Source organism: Nannobrachium achirus (assembly GCF_963921795.1).
Source record: "Nannobrachium achirus genome assembly, chromosome: 12".
In the NCBI taxonomy this organism is placed as follows: Eukaryota; Metazoa; Chordata; class Actinopteri; order Myctophiformes; family Myctophidae; genus Nannobrachium; species Nannobrachium achirus.
In genome coordinates, this window is record NC_137832.1 from 18,137,833 (window position 1) to 18,157,710 (window position 19,878).

A 19,878-nucleotide genomic window follows, 5' to 3' on the forward strand; every position below is an offset into this window, starting at 1 on the left:
AGTGACCACCGGTCAACAGTAGAGGGCGCTAGAAGCTTGAATGGTGAATGCTTTGTATAAGGTATTTTCCCCCCTTCATAACAACAGGTAGGTCGCGAATAACTTTTGGCGGATAAGTTTGATAATATATAGGAATGGTCCTAGAATATTGGGCTTCTAGTCAGAAATGCATAAAAATGCATTATGTTGAGATGGTTATGTTAGTTTTATTAGGGTTAAGAGAGGATTTGTTTAAGCCAGGTCTTGTGTACTATGGGAAAAGAGCACCTTATGTCCACAGAACAGTCAGTCAGCCTCTGTGACTGGACTCGCAATGGACATAAGGTTGCCTACTGGAAAATAACCATGAATGTAAGCAATCTATGACTTTCTGAAGAAACTTTCAGTGAATTAATTGAGTTTGGAAGTCGTTTTTGCGTGCCATGCACATATTACACACAATCACCACCATCAAGAACAGGGACGTGTGTGTTTAGTAGCCTAGTGTTTGTGTCGCATCATGTTTCCATCATGTGTAGGCTACATCACCTGACAACATTTTTAGGTAAAAACACGTAGGACTGCAATGTTTTTTTATGCACGTGTATTTATCACTGCGAGGAAGTTGAATTTATTGTTATTTGTTCACCTCTCTCTCTCATCTGCAGTGCTGCAGAGTATTTTAGATGTATACTAGACATCTGTTGGATCAAACAAGATCAACAGCAGTAAGCTGGTCTTCAAAAGGAGGTAGACTATTATTTACTGTATAGTGTAGCCTATAGAAACCCTTTTACTGTTTTCCTTGGAGTAGCCTAATTCTAATTTAAGGATTTCTCCTACACATTTGGAAGCAGGACAAGCAGAACAAAAAATTACATCACATTTCAAATGGCTATAGTGGATTCACAACACAGCATATATGCAGCCATCATTCACATTCTTATATAGAGGCGACACAGGCTGATCTGATGACCTCTCTCTTTTGTACACACATACCCTCTCTAATTCTTGTTCTCAGGCAGAAACCTTGTATTCAACGTGCTATGTTTTCATAAATGAATGCCCTACTTCAGTGGTTCTCAATCTTTTTTGGCTGGAGTAATCCCTTATACTGATTTCTGAAGCCATGTACCCCCTTCCCCTGACTACTGCAAAATTGACATCAAAAGTCCAGTTCCGATGCCAATATGTTCAAAATAAAACAGCATAATGGCAAATAAATGGCAAATAAATACTGCTTTCTATTAAATAACTGTTACTACTAGTAAAGGTATTGATGTTATTTGGTTTAGAAATGTACAGATGAGCAGGTTCACACAAACTCTGTCAATGTTTTATCATTAACCATAATAGTAAAGTACTAATTCCCATTTTCTAGTTTTTCTGACGTACTCCCTGCGGGGGTCCAACCTATGTTCCCCAGGTTCTATGTTCCCCAGGTTCTATGTTCCCCACCTAACAGCATTAGTTTAGTGAGGTTAGGGTTAGGTGGTAAGAAAGTGGGGAACATAGAACCTGGGGAACATAGAACCTGGGGAACATAGGTACGGTCCCGCCCTGCGTACCCCTAGGGGTACACGTACCCCCATTTGAGAAACACTGCCCTACTTCATCATACAAGTGTTGCACAAAAGTAGTGAAAATAGCCTATCTACAAACTCACAATAAGGCACATTGTGAGCTTGTAGATAGGCTACTTTCTCTGTATTTTATATATATTTTTAAAGGTAATCAACAGACTGATTGCTCACTGCATTGTTCCCTGTCTCCCCCCACAGCCTTCCAGGGATGCACAGCGGCTGATGACAAGACTGCAGCAGTGGAGGGTTTTCTGCACTACCTGTATGGTGCCATGGTCCGTGATGCCATCTGGCAGTATACTAGCAAGGACCAGTTGCAAGATGTCCAGATGCCTATCGAACGCAGCATTATGAACCACATCTTCAAACTGGCCTTTTACCCCAACCAGGATGGGGATATTCTCAGAGGTAAGTCTAGACCAGCAGTGCCATGCTGATTCAGTCTGTCTCAATTAACAGTGATTCAGTTCCCTCTGCAACTCTTCCTGGCAGAAATGTGTAAAGGTAGCCACTTAAACCCACTAGACCAGGGGTAGGCAACATTAGGCACAACAATGGCACAGGGGAGGGTGATCACTGGCACACTGGCAGAAGTGTGAGAGAGAGGGTTTTTATTTTAAAATCACATGTTTTTTTTTATGTGGTCAATTAAATTAAGTCACATAATTTGCACAAATTACATCCTGCACATAATTCTACATTCACTAAAACCCTGAACTCTCGAGATAGATGGGTTATTGCTTGAGTCTATAATGATCATTATAACAATTTCCTGACACTCAAAATGTGTCTGAATTTTTGATGGCGTGTCATTAAACATGTTGACATGGCACACTGACTATCTAGAAAATAAAAACATGGCACTTCATTTCAAAAAGATTGCTGACCCCTGCTCTAGACTTCCCTACATGGGCCGCTTTCTTCCATCTACACCAACTTTCTTTGCCTAAAATAGCACATATAAGTTCTCAACTTGTTGCATTGCAGCTCACTGTGAGCTTGTAGATCTGCCATTTTTAGTAATGTTCCCCCCAGAATAGGTGTGTTCAAGTGGTTTAGGCCATGGCTACACAGAGCTGGATATTTCTGAAGCTAGACATTTTTTGTGCTGTTGGGGCTGCAGCCACATTAAGCTGGATATTTCGGCCGCAAAGCTGGATATTCTCTGGATCTGTGTAGACACGGTACCCGGATATCTCTTAAGACTTAACTGTGTGTGTGCTTGTCCCCCAGTGGAGGTCTGGGGACTCAGATTATTTTAGACCTAGATATCTTTCTCGTGTGGACCTAGATATTTTTCTATCTGGATATCTGAAAAACCGGGATATATGAAAAATCCAGCTCCGTATAGCCATGGCCTAAATAGCAGGAGCTGTGTCCTGCATTATGTGCGAGAAAAAAAAATATTTTCAATACAGCTGCTTTTCTGTTTGAATGAATGGCTGTCAAGGGTTAGATATTAAAAATAGGATCTAAGAGTTGCACATTTACACATTTTATAGCTACACCTCTTTTAAGTTGAAATGTGAGAAAGATATTTTTTCCACGTTCATTAGAGGTATTGCCATTCTTTATTTTTGCATTAAATGTGTACTGATAATTCGATATATTATCACTGTAATAACTATTGAGTTTATTATATTATATTGTTGCTGTCGGGTGGAAGCATTTTAACTCCAGAATACTTACTTTTTAGGAAAGGAAAGAACCTGTGTTACAATCGATCCGGTGTACTTATTATTTAGTGTAGCGATGTTTTAAACTTGGAGATGTCAGTTAACAAGTATGCATGTCTTTTTTTAATGTCTTCAGACACACATGGAAAACCCCAGTGGTGACAGAGGAGAAGATCATCCATACTGTACGCCCCCAGAGAGCACACAGCCCTACAGATGATATGTCCCACTCCCAGAGACCTTACTAATTTCCTTCACAGGTCTTACCACGTACAGTACACTAATTAACCATTAAAACTGGTAAAGCATCTATGGGTGGAAACCTCATGTCCAAAACTTTTCAGGATTATAATTCTAAAGTAGCAGATCTAAAAGCTTGCAATCTGCTAATTTTATGGAAAACAAAACATAATATGGAGGTAAGGTTTCTGCCTAACAACGATACATAGCAACATAGGTTTTTTCTGAAAACCGTTTTATTAGGCTTTTGTAGAATCAACCTCACGTCTTAATAGAGTACTGACGTCACTGGTTCATCTCCTGGGTCACGGAAGTTCATTTTCTATGAGAATAACATTGGGTCATCTTAGAATCGTCTCATATAAGAATTGTGGTCCCATCGTTATTGTCAGGGAGGTGGCCCCACAAAACACCCACCAAACTGTGAAAAGATGATGACTCATCACTAAACCATCGTTTTGTGGGGCCATTTGTAGCCCAAGGAATGTTTTTTTTTTGTGCAAAACAAAGGCTTGCAATGGATTCAGAATCATGACAAACCTCTAGTTAGAACCCTCACATCCTACTTAAAGCAGATTTTTTTCTGGGTATTTTCCTCCTGTATAGAAAGTCGATAGGAGCCCAACTTGATTTGGCCACTGTGGTGACCCCAAAGGTTGCAAACTCGGGCGCCCTAGCTAAATCATGAGCATGTACTACTGGGCTACATCTGTGCAAAATTGGGCACTTTTAGACTGATTTGCAGGAAATGTATATTTTCTCCCCTTAAGGCCCCCGACTATCTCAGGTTCTGTTCCATTTAGTGGTTCTCAAACATTTTAATTTCAAGGACCCCCATAACTCTTGAGTGTACCAATGGAACCAATTGTACCTGAGTTACACACCCGTAAGGGTAAGGGCCATATTTGAAACCTCCTAAAGGAACCATTAGTGTCCCTGAACTGAAGCCCTTTTCTTTCCAATATGGCTGCTGTGCATAGAGAATATTGTATTGTGCTTAAACAGCTGTTGCCTTGCGTGTTGATGGTTTGGAGAGAGACTGTCGTTTAAGCACACTTTCACTCTGCAAAGGTTTTTCCATTAGATTTTCTGTAGTACTTTCTTTCTATTTTTATCAACATTATTACATCATTTGGTTATCACATTTTAGTCCATGTCAGACATTTGTGGTGTCATTCTGTTGGGTTTTATATTCAGTCCATTTCTCCCTTTTCTCAAGGAACAGTTCTTGTATCCTGAGTTTGTGTGTAAATCTCTCCATCACATATATTTCCTCCACAATGCACAGCCACTGCTCACAAGTTGGAGGGTCACTTTTATACCACAATCTTGTTGCTTTTTTGCTGGCTACCAGCAGCACTTTGGAAGGAAGTGTATCTGACTGTAGAACTATATCTTTACAGTATTAGCCCATATACATTTATACCAATACACACACATTATGAATGTCATGTCAATGTATATGGAACTGGAACTTTAACTTTACATTACAGGGTAAAAAAAGGTAAAAAAATAATCAGTATTATCCCCTGGTCTACATGGGGTTACTATAGCCCCTATGGAATCCTCAAGACTGAAATCAGTCCCCAGGACTGAGAACTTTAACCCCTGTACTATACAGCAAGGGGCAACTGTTGACTTCAGTCAAGACACGTGCATGATGAATTTAAGGTCCAGAGCTGTTGCATCATTTTGGATATGTCAATCCATTTATTTAACATATTACCTCTATGGAGGGCACACATTCTTAGGAGATACATCAAAGAGAGCATGTTGTAACAAACTCTTACCTTTGTCTCCTGCTGTGATTTAAAATAAAAAGTTGAACCGTTTCATAAACAAAGAATGTGTCAAGATGATTAGAGTGTAATAATGACAGCATACTTTCTGTACAAAACATGACTATACTGTTGAAATGCATTTAAAACAAAAGAGGAAAGCATTACTTACATTACTGTAAAATAAAGGGTGACTGGTTGTCTAAGACTAAGACCCATCTCGCAGTGGTGTCCGATAAGAACTTAACAAAAATATCTAAACCTTGTAGTGAAGTAAATAGGCTACTAATATTCTACTAAGTACCGGTATTCAAAAGTACAAATTACAAAGTACATTATCTTTTAAGACCAATGCATACCAAAACATTTAAAGAATCAAACTATATAAATAGTACATTTTCAGTCCCTTCCTAGAACTGTAAAAGTAAAACATTTCAGTTTAAATAGTGGAGTGAAAGAAGAGTGCAGGCAAAAAAAAATAATAATACTTGAGTACACAAGTAAGCATCCTTGGTTACTGTTCATCAATGCCAGTGTGGCTCAAAACAAAAGTATCGAAGTCCCGAGGTAGTTGGAGATTCTGGAGAGGCTGAGCGATGATTGAAGGAAGGCGCTTGGCAGACGACCTTCATCGTTGGCAGGGTCAAGGTCTCTTGGTGGCGAATGCGATGCAGGCAGAAGGTGGTCTCTGTGCCTGGAGAAGAAACACAGGTGTTAGTATCAATGTCCAGCCCTGTCTACACTACAATACATACATATCTTGCTAATTAAAAAAAACACATGAATAAAGCATACATAGATTAAGTTATGTCTCGCCACAACTAAGATAGTTACATACTACGTATTCAAACAAAATAATTATTCATTTTATAACTACAACTCAACATTTAAGCTATTGTATACTTATTACATTATTATTTATTTTAATTTGATCAAGATGTGCAGATACAATACATAACAATAATACTTATGGCTATCACATCATGTTTTTTCTGGTGCCTGTATACTTCGGTAAGCTCTCTCCTTAATGAAATAAAAACAGAAAAAAATATCAAGGATATTTAATTTTGAATTGTAGTTATAAAATGAATAACAAATTAGACTATTTGGTGGTTTACACATTGTTGGAATACACCATTTGAGTACAATGTAACTATTAACTATGTTACTTATAGTGAACCCACATATCGTCACTGTCAAGCAGAAACCTCGTATCTCGAAGTTTAAAATGTGTTCATTTTTTCGCAAAGTAAAGCCCTACTTCATCATACAAGGCCGTCGCACAAAAGTAGTGAAAACAGTGAACTGTGAACAACAGTGAACTGTGAACAACGCCTCACACCGTGAGGCTGTGTGCTTGTAGATCTGCTATTTTCACTAGTTTAGTTCATTTTTAAAACGATAAATACAAAACAAAAGGTCTTGGACATACTGTACAAGGTTTCCACTCGACAACGATATGCACATGGAGGTTGGTGGTGGTAAATGTAGGCTACACACATATACCATATCACTGGTCAATCAGTTCACTTCAACAGACAACACCATTTTTGTGCGGTACTAACCGCTCCTATGTCTGGCTTTGTGTGGATGAATGAGTGTCCGTATTGAGTGTCCTGATGAGCACGGGGCAAGCTTTCGGGAAAAATAGAAATTATGCATGCTCACAACGCGTCACGTTGGGAACTTGTAGATTGGCTAATTTTGATGAAGAGATTTAATGCAGAGGGGGGAAAAAAGAGATCTGGACCTGTAATAAATGTGTACTTACCAGAAAGTGGTGTTTGGCTGTTGGTGGCCTTTCCTGTTGGCAGGCATTCTCCTTTGCAGGTTTTTAGTTTTGGCCTCCCGTGCTCGCCCAACGCCGTACTTTGGCAGATGTATTGGAGGAAGCCTTGCATACTCCTGCAAGAAAGTGTGAGATGGGAATAAGCAAACTAAAGTTAAATAGTCACATAAATACAGTACAGAGAGAACAATGTAGTGCCTCAAAGAAATTCCAGGTAAAAACAACGAACCTAGGTTCGTTGTTTTGTCATCTATTTATACAACATGCTATCATATCTAATAAAACATTCTTAAACATTTGTGGTCAACAAAAATGTATATGTATTAAAATAACAAACCCATGAGAACCATGAGAACAAGTGACAAGTGAGATGTATGTACATACTTCCACCACTCCATCATGGGTCCTCGCTCCTTCTTGGTGACGGTAACCTTCTTCTTGGTGGTGACCTGCACTGGGGAAGGCGAAAGAGAGGATCGTCGGTCAAACACGGAAACCAACTCACCTGTGGCTGTTGGGATGCTTCTCCCGGTGAGGCATCCTTCACTGGCAGTCTGGCACCCTCCCCATGTCCCCAGTATCACCCAGGGATTCTGGGGGTCGTCGACCACGGTGCACGTCCAGTTTTCTTGAGTGTCCTGTGTAAGGAAATGTAGATTTCTAACTTGAGCTAATTTCCTTCAATAAATGAAACTGCAGGAAATTGAAGAATCACAGCAGTCACATTATTATTATACTCATTGATTAATTGATGCTGATTGATATTTTGATTTGTTGTTTGTTTAATAATAAAACTATTTTGTCAAAATTACACCGTAGCCGAAATATATCACAAAGTATTAGTATTGTGACCAACAAGTTTCAAATAATAAGTTTGAGTGAATTCAATAAGTGAATGAGAAATAATCTAATAAGTGGAAGATACTGTACCATCAAATATGGTACCTATTACACCACTACAATTACTTGACAGACAGCTTTACTAGTTGCTCTGCAGATTTAAATTATAATTAAAAAACATACCCAATTAAGGCCTATATTATACTTTGGCTATTCAAAAATAGCTGATCTACAAGCTCACAGCGCCTTGCATTGTGATGTTGTGAGCTTGATTACAGGACTTTTACTTGTAATAAGTATAATTGTACCTCCACATTATGGTATTACTACTTTTACTCCAGTAAAGAATCAGAGTACTTCTTCCACTACTGCACTACAGAAATTATAATCCATGTGCTTTAGCTATACATGTACTGTACAGGACCCTCTGGGTCGTACAGGTGCAAATGTACCCCTATGGGTGGAGTTCAATTAAGATTCAGGGTTTTAATGTGTAGTCTGGCAAGTTCACTGAACTTGGTTTATTTACTGCCATCACCACAACTATATACAACAATAATTACTATAAATAATGACATTAATAAACAATAATACAATGAAAACAATATTAATCACTGGTAATAAGACAACAAAGAATGCATAATACAATACAACAATCAAATGTAATTATATACAGTATATACAAGTGTTTCAGTCAATTATTTGCTAATTCCGCCTGCTACTGCGGCTGGTCAGCCATTTCCACAGTGATCCACACAATCTCTGACCTGGTTGGCTGGAGTGTCGGGAGAAGAGCCAGGCCTGAGGCTGTAGATTGGCTATCTGTCCTGTCCTGTTCCTGGGAGGTTTGGACAGTGCTGGTGTGTCGTCCAGGTGAAGAGGTGACTTCATTCTGTCCTGGCTCACCTCCCAGATGTTACTCATCCACTTCTGTTTCTCTTTCACACTGGAGGCTTTAAGTAGAGTCTTGTGAAAGGGTGGAGTCCTTCCTGATCCTGCCCACAGAATGAACGTACCGGGGTCCCCTTCATTGTGCTCAGTCACCCATAAGTCACCAGTCAGTACTTTATTGCTGTACTGGTATCTGGTTCTGTCAGTGGAGTCTTTGATCTCCTTGCAGAAGATCAGTGACCTCTCAAAGAGGAACAGGTGGCGGTAGTGACTATTCCGCTTGAGAGACTTGCGGACGTTATGGAGGACAGAGTTGGGGTTCCACACCTGAAAACGGCCATGAAGCATCAAGTCCCCCTGGACATCCACATCATCACAACCCTCCAGCAAGGCGATGGTCATGGCATCATTTGCTTTCTTGAGAAAGCGCAACATCACCTCCAGGCCAGCCTTAATGTCTCCTCCCTCTCCCTCATCACAGCAACACAGTAGGTCCTTTAGGAGGAGCTGGTACTTGGTGAGCCTCTGTACTGGCTTGATGAGGAAGGTGTCAATAGAACTGGCCCGGCCCAGACCATGTTTCTGCTGGATGAGGTCAAAGTAGCTTCCAGCGTGTTCCCGAATAAGTTCACTGGAGTGAGGTTTGTTCATGAAGTAACTCACATACATGTTGAACTTGTCAGCCCAGGTCACAAAGCACTGTCCCACATCTTCCGGTAGCTGACAGTTGACCAACTCCTCCATGAAAATGTTGCTGTGGAAGTAACAGATATCCTGGATGTTGCCAAAGACAACCTGTTCCTTGTTGAGGATGCCAACAGGTATGTCCTCCAGCACTCCACTGGTCATCTCCCAAAAGTATGTATCCAGGCACTCCTGCAGGTCTCGGGTGTAGGCTTTCTCAGTTTCTAACAGTTCAGCCATGATGCTGTTCCATTCCAAGACAGACAGAATCGCCAGAGTTCATAACATACTCCAACGCCTACTAATCTTTAGGATCATTTTACACTTGACTGCCCCTTTCTTCTCTGCAACCCAGTCAGTTAAATCTACAGTGCTAAAAGCCATAGGCGGCTGCCCACTCTCACCTGGTCTGCAGTGCGGTTGTAGGCTACAGCTTTTGCTGGGTGGAGGTCAGCTCAGTGAGACGTTTTCTTTTTGTCTCCTCCAGTTGGTCTCCTCTAGCCTGTGGTGTGAACAGAAAACCAGGACATTTACTCATTTTAGTTACCAATGAAAGTCTGAGCCTGATCTACATTTTGGACTGTAAGGTAGTGCAGACAATAAAGTGGTTTTCAAAGTGTTCTCCGGGGACCCCCAGGAATCCTTGAAAGGGCTCCCCAGCTACATTAGTTGATATTAGCATCACAAACAGTTTAAATAGCTTTAACCCTAAATACATTGGCTGTTTGAAAATAACCGATCTACAAGCTCACACCACAACGTATTGTGAGCATAGATCTGCCGTTTTGAGAAAAGGTTATTTTTTTTAATAAATAAGTAAGTAAATGTATGGGGGTCCTTGGCAGAAATCTTTTCAGATGAGAGTTCGCAGCCAAATGCATACCAATTTGGAGGTCCTTGAAATGAAAAATACAATGTGCTGTTCCACTAAGCTTATACGTTGTTATGCATAATTGTAAACATTTATAACCAGTTATTTAAATGAGTGCATTATAGACCTTTAAGTAAAGTGTTACCTCAGTTTCCTTCACAGCAGAGCCCTGGTGGTCTGCACACCATCAACAATACTAAGGGAATATTGGTATAATGAGTCATATAACAGTTTATATAATAGTCCTTACATACCAGGCTCCATCTCTAATGGATTCTTTTGGAGGGGATACAACCTTGCACAACAGTTGTTGTGGCTGGCATCTCCTTGGACGTCTGCTGGAGTGCTTTGGTTTCTTGTGGTGATTTCTGTAACATGTTAGTTTTATCAATGGATTGCTCTTGGTCTGATCCCTAATACCCTTTGAGCTGTCCGGCATGATGGTAGCACCTGCCAGAAGCTTGGGTCATTGGGTCATTAGCTTCTCCGCCACTACACGGCGGCAATCCATCGGAGAAGTCCCAATTTAGTCGTTGTCAATTCCCAACTGTCCCCAAGTGTCCTTTCAGTCCTTGTTGCTGCACTAACACCTCCACAGCTGGGGATGTATAAACTACTGTGTGCATCCTCCCATATACACTTGCCAGTAGCTTCTGCAGTGCAGCAAAAAGAACGGTCACTTGATCCAGCCAGCTTTCCACCCCAATTTTAAGTTGCTCTGGGTTAAGAGCGTCTGCTAAATGCTCAATTGTAAATTGTCTAAACACGGCCAATTGTGTTTAGATTGATGGTGCGCCAGGCCAAGCTGGAGGCATCGCAGTTACTGCTGCGGTGGTGGGAAGAGTGCTTTTATCTCTACCACACCCAGGTGCTCCATAGACAGACAGGCTCAGGTGCAAGACGCTACCTAAAGCCTGGCCCCGCAAGACGCCAAGGCCAGTCACCATCACAGGGTTGAAGGGCGGCTCGAGCAAGCCCGCCAGGCCAACAGAGTGGTGATGACACATACTGCACGCAGGACAGACTCCCCAAAGGGAGAGGATGAAGCCACGTCAGTAGAAACCTGTGAAAATACATTAGATAGACAGACACTTTTTTTTGGTTAGTTTTAGTTTTGTGTTTTTTTAGTTTTAGTTTTGTACATCAACAACTAGTATACATATATTTCTAATACCTACAATTATTACTTGGAAGTTAAAAATCTAAACCCTATAAAGTGGTGAAATTCAGTGCTATAAAAATGATAATGAGATCTTAAACAATTATTTCTAATACCAAGTAGGCCTAGTCAGCCAACACAAAACATATTGTTAATATGACCATTACTACTTCATGTAAAACAAAACTATATAAGGTAACAGAAAACAGTAAATGTTCTTACCTCAGCTCAGGTTACACAAATAGCCTAGTGTTTTCTTGCAGCCACAGTACAGCCCATCTATGCCAACAGTCGTTCCCTTTCTGGATGCAAGTCCACACGCACCAGGAGCGATCAGGAGGGAGGCTCGACTGACCAACTTCAACTGGGGGGGACCTCCACCTCAAGTCCAGGGAAACTCCAGCACAGTCCACAACAAACAGACAGATTTTTGTTGATTTTTTCCCCTTATCTTCACAAAAACTATTTCTAATATATATGACAATTACTACTTCATGTTAAACTTTAAAAACCATATAAGGTAACATAAAAAAGTAAATGTTCTTACCTCAGCTAAGGTTACACAAATAGCCTGTGTTAGTCGTTCCCCTTCCTGGAAGCGCGTCCACACGCAACAGTAGCGATCAGGAGATAGGCTCGACTGACCAACTTTGACTGGGGGGACCCGACCTCCAGTCCGGGGAACCTCCTGTGTGGTACACGACTGACAAGACAGACAGATGCATTTATGTATGTGGTTTCTTACCCGTTCGCCACACACCGACCTCTGACCCTACATGGACATCAAGGAGGAAACTCCAGCAAGCCTCAACTCCACTAACCCGGTCTCAGCAGCTCCCGCTATCCAGACTCGGCTCCCCGCCGAGTCCTACACTCTTCAAAGACTTTGTATTTAAGCTCTGCCTTCACCCACATCCTGAGGGATCTTTCCCACAAACTAGCTGCATATTAAGAAATAGGATCTCCCTGGCGAGCCCAGAGCTGTCACCGGCTGGGTCTGCGTACGCAGCTGGTCAGCCATTTCCACAGCATCGGACGTGGACCTGGACGGCTGGACTGCAGCGAGGCCTGAGGCTGCAGAGGCTCCTTCAGGGGTGTCATTCTCTCCTGGATGTTCTTAACCCACTCCTGTTTGGCCTTCAAGCTGGATGCCGTAAGTACAGTATGGTTGTGAGAGGCGGGGGTCCTTCCTGCCCACAGAGCAAACTTACAGGGGTCCCCTCGAATGTGCTCTGTCACCCCCAACTCGGATGTCAGTACTTTATTCACATACCTGTACTTAGTTCTGCCAGCTGAGTCCCTGATCTCCTTGCTGAAGACCAGCGAGTTCTGGAACAGGAACACGTGGTGGTTGCGAACCTTCCGGATTAGAGTCTTGGGGTTCCACACCTGGAAACTGCCATGAACAATCAAGTCCCCCTGGACATCCATGTTGTCATCAAAACCGTCCAACATGGCGATGTTCATGGCATCATTCGCCTTCTTAGGCACACTCAGCATCAACTCAAGAGCATCCGCAAGCTCTCCTCCCTCTCCATCCTCACAGCAAGACAGCAAGTCCTTGAGCAGTAGCTGGTACTTGGTGATTCTCTGCACAGGCTTGATGAGGTAGGAGTCGATGGAACTAGCGAAGCCCAGGCCATGTTTCTGCCGGATGTCATCAAAGAAGGTTCCAGCGTGTTCCAGTAAGAGTTGACTGGAGTCAACTTTGTTCTTACAGTAGTTCACATACATGTGGAACCCATCAGCCCAGGTAGCAAAGCAGTGTCCCACATCCTCTGGTAGCTCACAGTTGGTCAACTCACTCAGGAAAATATTGCTATGAAAGTCATATATCTCCTGGATGTTACCAAAGATGATGTGTTGCTTGTTGCGGATGCCTGCAGGTACCTCCTCCTCAAGCCCACTGGCCATCTCCCACCAGTATGTCTCCAGACCACGCAGATCTCTCACGTAGGCCTTCTCTGACTGCAACAACTCGGCCATGATGAACTTCATCTTCCGGGCTGCCTTCCCCTTCCTCTCGTTGACCTCCATGTTGCAGTTGCGGTTGCGCAGCTCGACTTTCTGGTCGTCTGTCAGAAGAGGCTGGCATGGATGTTGTTCATGGAGCCTTGAGTAGGCGGCGACTGCGTCCTGTGGCTGGGTGTTCTTCATTGTCAAGTACTTCTTCAAAGTGCTTCTTCAAACCACAACAGTGTACTCAAACCAAAATATGGTTGAAAATGACCCACAACTGTTGCAAACAGGCCTCTGTGTAAATTAACGACAAACAAGCCCCTGTGTGTGTGTGTGTGTGTGTGTGTGTGTGTGTGTGTGTGTGTGTCGTTAACAAGAGCAAACTTACTTACCTGAGTTCAGTTGGTCAAGCTGAAGACTAGGGATCCAAAAAGAAGTGTTATCAAATGTTTGAAAATATCAAATTAAAAGTTGAAATGACCGGTGAAACAACAGCAACAGATGGACGACAGGCGTCGATGTAAACAAGCAGTCAGCAGTAGTTCGTCAGTAACGTCTCTGGTGGAGCCGCTAAGATGCACGTCTGTTCTCAATGAAGTCCAGATGAGCACTGACGTTCTAACGTTATCATCCGAAGAACACCTGTTTGAAACAGGAAGGATGCTCGAGCGCTGTCCCTATTGGTCCGCTGCCGAGCGCAGCGGACCAATAGGAACGCTGCGCGACGCTGAGGCATTTTCATTTGTAAACAACTCATCCTCGCGAGAAAGCCTGGTATCGCGAGGTTATATCCAAACGTGCAAGAGCGTACTTATTATTATTGTTATTATTTGTTCACAAAATGTCCTAGTAGATCTATACTATTTTCCAAAAACGTAACAATTATAATTAATAATTAATAATGTATTTTTGTAGGATTCTGCGCCAATCATTTGCTTCTTCCAGAGTAGTGACCACCGGTCAACAGTAGAGGGCGCTAGAAGCTTGAATGGTGAATGCTTTGTATAAGGTATTTTCCCCCCTTCATAACAACAGGTAGGTCGCGAATAACTTTTGGCGGATAAGTTTGATAATATATAGGAATGGTCCTAGAATATTGGGCTTCTAGTCAGAAATGCATAAAAATGCATTATGTTGAGATGGTTATGTTAGTTTTATTAGGGTTAAGAGAGGATTTGTTTAAGCCAGGTCTTGTGTACTATGGGAAAAGAGCACCTTATGTCCACAGAACAGTCAGTCAGCCTCTGTGACTGGACTCGCAATGGACATAAGGTTGCCTACTGGAAAATAACCATGAATGTAAGCAATCTATGACTTTCTGAAGAAACTTTCAGTGAATTAATTGAGTTTGGAAGTCGTTTTTGCGTGCCATGCACATATTACACACAATCACCACCATCAAGAACAGGGACGTGTGTGTTTAGTAGCCTAGTGTTTGTGTCGCATCATGTTTCCATCATGTGTAGGCTACATCACCTGACAACATTTTTAGGTAAAAACACGTAGGACTGCAATGTTTTTTTATGCACGTGTATTTATCACTGTGCGAGGAAGTTCAATTTATTGTTATTTGTTCACCTCTCTCTCTCATCTGCAGTGCTGCAGAGTATTTTAGATGTATACTAGACATCTGTTGGATCAAACAAGATCAACAGCAGTAAGCTGGTCTTCAAAAGGAGGTAGACTATTATTTACTGTATAGTGTAGCCTATAGAAACCCTTTTACTGTTTTCCTTGGAGTAGCCTAATTCTAATTTAAGGATTTCTCCTACACATTTGGAAGCAGGACAAGCAGAACAAAAAATTACATCACATTTCAAATGGCTATAGTGGATTCACAACACAGCATATGCAGCCATCATTCACATTCTTATATAGAGGCGACACAGGCTGATCTGATGACCTCTCTCTTTTGTACACACATACCCTCTCTAATTCTTGTTCTCAGGCAGAAACCTTGTATTCAACGTGCTATGTTTTCATAAATGAATGCCCTACTTCAGTGGTTCTCAATCTTTTTTGGCTGGAGTAATCCCTTATACTGATTTCTGAAGCCATGTACCCCCTTCCCCTGACTACTGCAAAATTGACATCAAAAGTCCAGTTCCGATGCCAATATGTTCAAAATAAAACAGCATAATGGCAAATAAATGGCAAATAAATACTGCTTTCTATTAAATAACTGTTACTACTAGTAAAGGTATTGATGTTATTTGGTTTAGAAATGTACAGATGAGCAGGTTCACACAAACTCTGTCAATGTTTTATCATTAACCATAATAGTAAAGTACTAATTCCCATTTTCTAGTTTTTCTGACGTACTCCCTGCGGGGGTCCAACCTATGTTCCCCAGGTTCTATGTTCCCCAGGTTCTATGTTCCCCACCTAACAGCATTAGTTTAGTGAGGTTAGGGTTAGGTGTTAAGAAAGTGGGGAACATAGAACCTGGGGAACATAGAACCTGGGGAACATAGGTACGGTCCCGCCCTGCGTACCCCTAGGGGTACACGTACCCCCATTTGAGAAACACTGCCCTACTTCATCATACAAGTGTTGCACAAAAGTAGTGAAAATAGCCTATCTACAAACTCACAATAAGGCACATTGTGAGCTTGTAGATAGGCTACTTTCTCTGTATTTTATATATATTTTTAAAGGTAATCAACAGACTGATTGCTCACTGCATTGTTCCCTGTCTCCCCCCACAGCCTTCCAGGGATGCACAGCGGCTGATGACAAGACTGCAGCAGTGGAGGGTTTTCTGCACTACCTGTATGGTGCCATGGTCCGTGATGCCATCTGGCAGTATACTAGCAAGGACCAGTTGCAAGATGTCCAGATGCCTATCGAACGCAGCATTATGAACCACATCTTCAAACTGGCCTTTTACCCCAACCAGGATGGGGATATTCTCAGAGGTAAGTCTAGACCAGCAGTGCCATGCTGATTCAGTCTGTCTCAATTAACAGTGATTCAGTTCCCTCTGCAACTCTTCCTGGCAGAAATGTGTAAAGGTAGCCACTTAAACCCACTAGACCAGGGGTAGGCAACCTTAGGCACAACAATGGCACAGGGGAGGGTGATCACTGGCACACTGGCAGAAGTGTGAGAGAGAGGGTTTTTATTTTAAAATCACATGTTTTTTTTTATGTGGTCAATTAAATTAAGTCACATAATTTGCACAAATTACATCCTGCACATAATTCTACATTCACTAAAACCCTGAACTCTCGAGATAGATGGGTTATTGCTTGAGTCTATAATGATCATTATAACAATTTCCTGACACTCAAAATGTGTGTGAATTTTTGATGGCGTGTCATTAAACATGTTGACATGGCACACTGACTATCTAGAAAATAAAAACATGGCACTTCATTTCAAAAAGATTGCTGACCCCTGCTCTAGACTTCCCTACATGGGCCGCTTTCTTCCATCTACACCAACTTTCTTTGCCTAAAATAGCACATATAAGTTCTCAACTTGTTGCATTGCAGCTCACTGTGAGCTTGTAGATCTGCCATTTTTAGTAATGTTCCCCCCAGAATAGGTGTGTTCAAGTGGTTTAGGCCATGGCTACACAGAGCTGGATATTTCTGAAGCTAGACATTTTTTGTGCTGTTGGGGCTGCAGCCACATTAAGCTGGATATTTCGGCCGCAAAGCTGGATATTCTCTGGATCTGTGTAGACACGGTACCCGGATATCTCTTAAGACTTAACTGTGTGTGTGCTTGTCCCCCAGTGGAGGTCTGGGGACTCAGATTATTTTAGACCTAGATATCTTTCTCGTGTGGACCTAGATATTTTTCTATCTGGATATCTGAAAAACCGGGATATATGAAAAATCCAGCTCCGTATAGCCATGGCCTAAATAGCAGGAGCTGTGTCCTGCATTATGTGTGAGAAAAAAAAATATTTTCAATACAGCTGCTTTTCTGTTTGAATGAATGGCTGTCAAGGGTTAGATATTAAAAATAGGATCTAAGAGTTGCACATTTACACATTTTATAGCTACACCTCTTTTAAGTTGAAATGTGAGAAAGATATTTTTTCCACGTTCATTAGAGGTATTGCCATTCTTTATTTTTGCATTAAATGTGTACTGATAATTCGATATATTATCACTGTAATAACTATTGAGTTTATTATATTATATTGTTGCTGTCGGGTGGAAGCATTTTAACTCCAGAATACTTACTTTTTAGGAAAGGAAAGAACCTGTGTTACAATGGATCCGGTGTACTTATTATTTAGTGTAGCGATGTTTTAAACTTGGAGATGTCAGTTAACAAGTATGCATGTCTTTTTTTAATGTCTTCAGACACACATGGAAAACCCCAGTGGTGACAGAGGAGAAGATCATCCATACTGTACGCCCCCAGAGAGCACACAGCCCTACAGATGATATGTCCCACTCCCAGAGACCTTACTAATTTCCTTCACAGGTCTTACCACGTACAGTACACTAATTAACCATTAAAACTGGTAAAGCATCTATGGGTGGAAACCTCATGTCCAAAACTTTTCAGGATTATAATTCTAAAGTAGCAGATCTAAAAGCTTGCAATCTGCTAATTTTATGGAAAACAAAACATAATATGGAGGTAAGGTTTCTGCCTAACAACGATACATAGCAACATAGGTTTTTTCTGAAAACCGTTTTATTAGGCTTTTGTAGAATCAACCTCACGTCTTAATAGAGTACTGACGTCACTGGTTCATCTCCTGGGTCACGGAAGTTCATTTTCTATGAGAATAACATTGGGTCATCTTAGAATCGTCTCATATAAGAATTGTGGTCCCATCGTTATTGTCAGGGAGGTGGCCCCACAAAACACCCACCAAACTGTGAAAAGATGATGACTCATCACTAAACCATCGTTTTGTGGGGCCATTTGTAGCCCAAGGAATGTTTTTTTTTGTGCAAAACAAAGGCTTGCAATGGATTCAGAATCATGACAAACCTCTAGTTAGAACCCTCACATCCTACTTAAAGCAGATTTTTTTCTGGGTATTTTCCTCCTGTATAGAAAGTCGATAGGAGCCCAACTTGATTTGGCCACTGTGGTGACCCCAAAGGTTGCAAACTCGGGCGCCCTAGCTAAATCATGAGCATGTACTACTGGGCTACATCTGTGCAAAATTGGGCACTTTTAGACTGATTTGCAGGAAATGTATATTTTCTCCCCTTAAGGCCCCCGACTATCTCAGGTTCTGTTCCATTTAGTGGTTCTCAAACATTTTAATTTCAAGGACCCCCATAACTCTTGAGTGTACCAATGGAACCAATTGTACCTGAGTTACACACCCGTAAGGGTAAGGGCCATATTTGAAACCTCCTAAAGGAACCATTAGTGTCCCTGAACTGAAGCCCTTTTCTTTCCAATATGGCTGCTGTGCATAGAGAATATTGTATTGTGCTTAAACAGCTGTTGCCTTGCGTGTTGATGGTTTGGAGAGAGACTGTCGTTTAAGCACACTTTCACTCTGCAAAGGTTTTTCCATTAGATTTTCTGTAGTACTTTCTTTCTATTTTTATCAACATTATTACATCATTTGGTTATCACATTTTAGTCCATGTCAGACATTTGTGGTGTCATTCTGTTGGGTTTTATATTCAGTCCATTTCTCCCTTTTCTCAAGGAACAGTTCTTCTTGTATCCTGAGTTTGTGTGTAAATCTCTCCATCACATATATTTCCTCCACAATGCACAGCCACTGCTCACAAGTTGGAGGGTCACTTTTATACCACAATCTTGTTGCTTTTTTGCTGGCTACCAGCAGCACTTTGGAAGGAAGTGTATCTGACTGTAGAACTATATCTTTACAGTATTAGCCCATATACATTTATACCAATACACACACATTATGAATGTCATGTCAATGTATATGGAACTGGAACTTTAACTTTACATTACAGGGTAAAAAAAGGTAAAAAAATAATCAGTATTATCCCCTGGTCTACATGGGGTTACTATAGCCCCTATGGAATCCTCAAGACTGAAATCAGTCCCCAGGACTGAGAACTTTAACCCCTGTACTATACAGCAAGGGGCAACTGTTGACTTCAGTCAAGACACGTGCATGATGAATTTAAGGTCCAGAGCTGTTGCATCATTTTGGATATGTCAATCCATTTATTTAACATATTACCTCTATGGAGGGCACACATTCTTAGGAGATACATCAAAGAGAGCATGTTGTAACAAACTCTTACCTTTGTCTCCTGCTGTGATTTAAAATAAAAAGTTGAACCGTTTCATAAACAAAGAATGTGTCAAGATGATTAGAGTGTAATAATGACAGCATACTTTCTGTACAAAACATGACTATACTGTTGAAATGCATTTAAAACAAAAGAGGAAAGCATTACTTACATTACTGTAAAATAAAGGGTGACTGGTTGTCTAAGACTAAGACCCATCTCG

At 41.3% G+C, this 19,878-nt stretch overlaps 2 long non-coding RNA genes across 2 annotated transcripts; both read left to right on the top strand.

The window, feature by feature from the left end:
- The first annotated feature begins 303 nt into the window (after window positions 1–303).
- Window positions 304–4,663, top strand: LOC308295804. The gene is made up of 3 exons (XR_013962585.1): window positions 304–351; window positions 1,761–1,970; window positions 3,375–4,663. It is a non-coding gene; the product is annotated as an uncharacterized lncRNA (long non-coding RNA).
- A 10,037-nt stretch (window positions 4,664–14,700) lies between these two features.
- On the top strand, window positions 14,701–19,623 carry LOC308295308. The gene is made up of 3 exons (XR_013962572.1): window positions 14,701–14,748; window positions 16,158–16,367; window positions 17,772–19,623. It is a non-coding gene; the product is annotated as an uncharacterized lncRNA (long non-coding RNA).
- Window positions 19,624–19,878: the final 255 nt, after the last annotated feature.